This window comes from Humulus lupulus, chromosome 4 (assembly GCF_963169125.1).
Source record: "Humulus lupulus chromosome 4, drHumLupu1.1, whole genome shotgun sequence".
Lineage (NCBI taxonomy): Eukaryota > Viridiplantae > Streptophyta > Magnoliopsida > Rosales > Cannabaceae > Humulus > Humulus lupulus.
In genome coordinates, this window is record NC_084796.1 from 178,554,012 (window position 1) to 178,561,201 (window position 7,190).

The window sequence follows — 7,190 nt, forward strand, 5'->3', positions numbered from 1 at the left end:
GAAAGGTCTAAGCTGCCCTTGAGGATTAGTTAGAATATGGGTTAGATGGAAGGGTAAATGGGTCTTTTGGCTAGGATTTAGATAACTATGGCTGAGTGGGAAAGCTATTCACGTTTTCTACACTTGGACAAATTCAGCTCTTGTTGAAAGTGAAGGAAAAGCTAAGAAGCAAGAAGGAAATGAAGGAAGGGCAAATCTCTTGGGATCAAGAAAGGGGTTTAGGGCTGAGATTAGAGCAATTGAATTCAAGCTTTAGCTCAAGGGTGTGTTAATCACAGAGGTAAGAAATTCATCCATGGGTTTTCTTTAAAGTTTAAGCTTGTTTTGAGGGTTTGAGAATAAGGGTTGAAGCTGAATTTGCAGCTTGTTGTTTGTGAGAATTCAGCTGGGAATCAAAGGGATTTAGCTAGGAGTTGGAGTAGGAAGAAGCCCAAGGTCGAATTCCATCTTGAGGTATGAATTCCATGCATATTCGAAAGTTATTTCTGGTTTAGTTTAAGAATTCTGAAGGCTGGTTTAAGCTTTGCAATGGCTGGTTTAAGTTTTGAGAATTTTGAACCACTAAGTGATTCTTGAGTTTGATTGTGTATCTAGGCCTATTGTTGATGTTTATAAGTTGTTAGATGGATTATTTGGGGTTTTGAATTGAATTTGGGACTTAGGTAAGTCTTGGTAATGATTTGGGAGTGTTTTGGCTCGGGGAAAACCCAGAATTCTGGGTTCGCGTAGGGGTGCCGCGGCCCTGTTCTTCTGTGCCGCGATGCTAGGCTGCATCAGTGGACAGGGGCCCTTCTGGGCACCGCGGCCCTCATAGGGTGGCGCCGCGACGCTAGGCCATTTCTTGGCAGAGGAAATTTCATATTTTAGGCTTTTGCCCAGAGGGTTCGAGGGACGCTTCCACCACCTTAGGTGGGGATCCGGGAGGTCCCGAGAGCTCGGGATTGGATCCAGAGGTTGTTTTCGAATTGATTAGTAATGGGAGTGTTGTCTATGTGTTGTGACTAGGTTCTCGGTGAGGCTTGGATTAGAGGATCGTGCTCGAGGGTTCAGTGCTCAAGAAGCTCGAGACACAGGTGAGAAAGCTGTTGCACCCATAGAGCAGGGTGAGGCCCCATGGTTGTGTTGTAGGGCACGACCCTATATGATTATGTGTTGGGTGTAGCTCATTGATTATGTTATTATATGCTTAAGTTATGCTTTAATTACACTATGTATGCATATATGTGAATGAACGGCGAGGGCCAGGAACGGCGAAGGCCGAGAATGGCAAGGGGTCGGGAGCAACGTTTAGCACGTGGAGTGCGAGTTGCCAGGGTAAGACCCTAAAGGATACCTGGGATATCCTTACGGTGTAGACCACAACTCAGGGCCTGGTAAAGCGCCTGAGACGGCATGGCAGTATGTGTTTAGCTTGTTGACAAATTGGTTATATGCTAAATGGTTCATATGCATATGTTATCTGTTTATGTGGATTTTTCTTGCTGGGCTTCGACTCACGGGTGCTCTGTGGTGCAGGTCAGGGCAAGGAGAAAGTGAACCGACCATGAGTATAGAGAGCGTGACACGACGCGTACATGTCTTGTCTGCCTGGCTGCCACGGCCAGGGGTATTTTTGGAGGTTGTTTGTAAAGAACCTTATTTTGTCGTTTAGTCGACTTAAAGTATATATTTTGAGTTGTAAATAATTAAAAATAGTATTTTGGGATCCCAAATGTTAAATGTTTTATGATTTTCAGTAAATGGAATTCTTTTCAAAGCTTATGTCTCTGTTTATGATTTAATTACACGTTTACCTTAAAACCTCGATTAGCGAGTTAAAAGCACGTTTTAAAATCACTTAGTAACGGCTCTAAGGAAGTAGGGCGTTACATATGGCCTAAGCTTCCTGGAGGCGAATATCAGGCAAAATGCCATATTTGCCATTACGGGATACTGCGACTCAGCTCCGAGAAGTCTTTTGCTGATATAATATACTGGTTTTTGAACACGATCTTCTTCTCAGACTAATACGGCACTGGCTGCATTTTCTGTCACAGCCAAATAAAGGAATATGGGCTCCCCTACCACTGGTTTAGACAATACTGGGGGTTCAGCCAAATGTGTCTTTAGATCGAGAAGTGCCTGTCGCATTCCTCAGTCCATTCGAATTTCTTATTCCCCCGGAGCAAGTTATAGAATTGCAAGCATTTATCTGTGGATTTTGAAATGAACCGATTAAGGGCGGCCACTCTTCCAGTTAGAATCTGGACTTCTTTATGCGAGCTGGGCGAAGGCATCTCCAATAATGACCTGATTTTATCTGGATTTGCCTCTGTCCCCCTTGTTTTGACTATAAATCCCAGAAACTTTCCCGACGCCATTCCAAAAGTACATTTCTAGGGATTCAACCTCATATTATATGTCCTCAGGATCTCAAAACATTCACTTAGGTCGGATACATGGTTGTTGGCAGTTTTGGATTTAACTAGCATATCGTCAACATACACTTTCATGTTTTTTCCAATCTGACCAATGAACATTTTGTTAACTAACCGTTGGTAGGTAGCCCCGACATTCTTTAATCCAAAGGGCATGGCTTTATAACAGTATACGTTTGTTGGTGTCATAAAGCTAGTATGCTCATGGTCTGCAGGATTCATCGCGATCTGGTTATATCCAGAATATGCATCCATGAAGGACATGAGCTTGTGCCCTGCAGCGGCATCTACCAACTGATCAATTCTTGGCAATGGAAAGCAATCCTTCAGACAAGCTTTGTTCAAGTCAGAGAAATCGATGCAGGTCCGCCACTTTCCATTAGGCTGCGAGACCAGGACAGGATTCGCAACCCAGATTGGATATTTTGCTTCACGAATGAACCTACACTTTAATAATCGAGCTACTTCTTCCTCCAACGCCTCAGCTCGGGTTCTTCCTAAACGTCTCTATTTTTGGGATTTCGCGGGTACGCTCTTATCCAAGTTTAGGGTGTGCATGATCACACCCGAGCTTATTCCCACCATGTCTTCATGAGACCAGGCGAAGACATCTAGATCCCCTTGCAAAAACTGTATCAGCTCCGTTTTTCTCTCATCGTCAAGATTTTTCCTGATCTTAACGATTCTCGAAGCGTCCTTGGGATCTATATTTACTTGCTCGAGATCTTCGATAGCTTGGAGTTCTGATTTATCCTCGCCCATTCATGGATCGATATCATCGCTTGGGGCGATGCCTCTATCCCTAGCTTTCTGAGGTTCTTCCATCCCGGGAGCATCTTCTACTTCCTGGGGCTCCTTGCCTCCGTCATGTACGACCATTGTTTGCTGCCCGGGTTGGGATTTTCCCTTCATGGAAATGCTATAGCATTCTCTGGCAACAAGCTGATCGCCTTTGATAGTGCATATTCCCATAGAGGAGGGGAATTTGATTGCCAGGTGGCGGATAGAGGTTATGGCTTCAAACATCATCAACGCAAGTCGGCCCAAGATCGCATTATAGGCTGCTGGACAATCGACCACCACAAACTCAAGGAGTTTGGAGACAGTTTGTGGACCTTCTCCCAATGTCACCACTAGCTCGATCGTTCCGATGGTTGTTGATCCCTCACCGGAAAATCCATATAGGATCATGGAAGTTTCCTTTAGGTCGGTTACAGACAACCCCATTTTTTCTAAGGTGGACCTCAACAGTAAATTCACAGAACTTCCATTATCTACTAGTATCCTCCTAACTCTTCGGTTGGCGAGCTGAACCGTTACGACTAAAAGGTCGTTATGTGGGAATTTGACATGGCTGGCGTCTTTTTCTGTAAAAATGATTGGTCGCTTTTCTAACAACTGGTGCTTTGATAGTCGTGGTTCCGGGACGAACTCCACTTCGTTGTGGGATTTCAGCTCATTGATATATCTCTTTTGGGCACCTCTGCTCGTGCCTGCCAGGTGAGGACCTCCAGAAATGGTTGCTATATCTCCTCCTGTGATCGGAGGAGGGTTGTCTTGATTCACCTGATCTCCATTTTGATTAGTTGGAGCCTCCGGAGTTGATGGAATGTTTTGTCCAGCGGGCTGTTTGGGAGTTCCTCGATTCCGGGAGTACTGAGCCAAAGGTCCTGCCCTGATGAGAGTCTCGATTTTGTCCTTTAATTGTCTGCAGTCATCAGTATTATGACCAATATCATTGTGGAATCGACAAAATTTTGAGGGATCTCTCTTCACCTTTTGATTCTTTAACGGTTTCAGCTTTTTCCAGGGAAGGCGAGCAGAATTCGCCAAGAAGATGCGCTCTCTAGTATTTGTGAGGTCAGAATAAGTTGCATAGATCGGCTTAAAATTCTCCACGGACTTGTTTTTCTTTAACCCGCTCTAGTTGCCTTCACCATTTCCCTTTCTTTTACTACCCCCTTGGTTATTCTGGGCAATGGTTTGAGCTGTAGAACCGGCCACAGTGGTTGCCACTCCAACGGGCTGGACAGGGGCTTGGCTGGTTCCTACAATAGAATCTCGCGCCTCTTCTAGATTAATCCACCTCTGGGCTCGATTTAGGAACTCGTCCACAATGTTAACTCCCTTTCTCTGTAGCTCCTACCATTGGTCGCCTCCCACGAGGATCCCCGTCCTCATTGCCATGAGTTTAGAACTCTTGTTGGCATCTCTAGCTCGGACGGCAACGTTGGCAAACCTACTTAGGTATGCTTTCAAAGGTTCCCCGGGCTGTTGCTTTACATTTTCCAGGGAGTCGACCTTAATTTGAGCTGCCTGAGAAGCCCTGAAAGCTCTTTTGAAATTTGCAGAGAAATTCTTCCACGAGCTGATAGGGTGTTTTTTGTACTGTTTGAACCATTGCCTAGCCGGCCCAATCAGTGCCGAGGGGAATATTAGGCACCTTAGCTCGAGTCCAATGTTGTGGGCCATCATCAGGGTGTTGAACATTCCCAAATGTTCGGATGGATCTCCATCTCCATCGAATTTTGATAAATGGGGCATCCTGAAACCCGGCGGGTATGCGGTTGCTGCAATGTTCAGGGTGAAAAGCTCGAGCTCATCCCCTGAATCATATTCATCTTTTTCTTTTTCTGATAGGAGTCTTTTCATCAGCTCCTCCATCTGGGCTAACCATTCAAGGGTTTGGTCTTTGATTCCTTGGTTATTCTGGGGCTGTTCAACAGCTCCTGTCCTACCGTACACGTTTGGCGGGTTGTTGTCCCTCCAAGTTTGAGCTTGGTTTGGTGGGACATTCTCGTTATCACGTACTTTGGAAGGACCTCCCTCTGGAAGAGTGTCATTGACTCCATTTTGGGCTGAATTTCTCCATAGTGAGTTTAGGCGATCTCGAAGATCAGTTTGGGGATCGACTTGAGGGCTCTGAGCCGAACTCAGGTGATTTATCAAAATTTTATCGGACCTGCCACTTCGACGGCTCTCAGTCCAATAACTCCCATTAGCGAAGCTTAGTGCTCGCGGGTGAGGATGAGGATCAGGGATACTGCCGCGTGTCCGCGAGGCACGAGTAGGGGCAGCGGAAGGAGGATTTCTCCTACTGTCCCCATAAGCAGGAACATTTCACGCAGAATGAGGTGGTGTTGGATGTCTTATGGGCGATGGGGGATGCCTAACTAGCGAGGCGATTCTCGTCCCGTCAAGACGGACAAAATTAGCCCGCGGTCGTTCTACTCCACCATTTCTAACTCTCTACGCCTGGCGATTTGATCGTGATGCAGGGGGTTGGCTGGAACATGCGGTCTTTGTTAGTTTGCCCTAGATCTTCCCCATGGGTTGCCATGGGCGTTTCCAGGCGCATATATCAGTGGTACTGAACTTGGGGTCGAGGTCCTAACCGACTGGCTGACTTGCCGATGACCCCTGGGAGGGTCATAAGGTTGAATATCTTGGTGATCTTGTGCCATGGGCGCAGAACTTGGGGTCGAGGTCCTAATCGATTGACTTGGTCTGGATCGGCCATCCCGGCGGGACTTATGAGTCCCACCTTGCCTCTTTTCGACATTAACGTCGGTTGCAAGAGGGGGTAGCCGAGCCAAAACCTCTTCGATTTGCTTGTTTGCTTTGGCCAAATGGCTTCTTAACTGCATGTTTTCCAACTCTACCGTAGACAAGTAATCCGGGTTTGGATTTGGTGGCAATGATGCCGAACTCCCAGTGTCGCCGTGGCCCATCGGTTGTTTTCCCAACCGTTGTTGAACTTTAGGGCTATGCTCATTGGAAACAGCAGTATGGTGAACCTCATGCCCATTAGGCTGTTCCATTTCATTGTCGTGCCTCGATCGAGTGACCACCATGATGAACTTTGATTGGGATCTTGATGAAAGCACTAATCTGTAGCTCTCAATGAAAGCACCAAACTGTTGACGCGGTTTTTCACCAACAACGAATTATGAAAATAGCTGTAATGAATTAGTGCTTAATGATAAACCACAATAAGAAAAATAATACTCAAGAGCATCAGAAAATAACTCTCAAGAACATTCGTCTTTTTTATGTTGTTCAGTGGTTAAAATCCACCTAGTCCACGAGTCTATATTATTACTGTTTCTCTCTCTAAATTTTGATAGAGTTTTTGTATTACAGAAACTACTACCCTCTCTTCCCTATCCAAGATCTTAGTATTTATAGAGAAAATCCCTGGATAGGCCTAGGGGTCATCATGTGACTTAAACCTCATTGTTATCTGTATCACACTAATTATAAATATTACAATTTATCCTTAGGTATGGTCTGAACATTAGGTAAAACTGATCATGGATCCTCAGAGATAATCGGACATGTCATGCTTGACTATGCACGATCATCTTATGTGTCTGGGTTTTTAGGGATCCGCAGACATGCCATGTCTAACCATGCACGTCTATATAACGTATCCGGGTTTCTAAAGATCAAAGGATACGTCAAGTCTCTAGCGTACCCCGAGCTGAATATATCGTGAGCTCGTGTCACGGGTGCTATGCCTTATAAACATTACAAGCTCGTGCTTATCGCTTTGCATTCCCCAGCTCGTGTTATTGTCTCGGGGAGCCATGCTATCTTCGCGAAGAATATACGAACTTATGGATCATCTGTTACAGTTCTATATTCGCCAGCTGTACACGAGCTAAATAAAATACTGGACGTACAAATACAAAACTAGATATTTAATAATGATATTAATATAAATTTAAATATTATAAATAATCTTATTAAATTTGTATAATTGTCCTATAA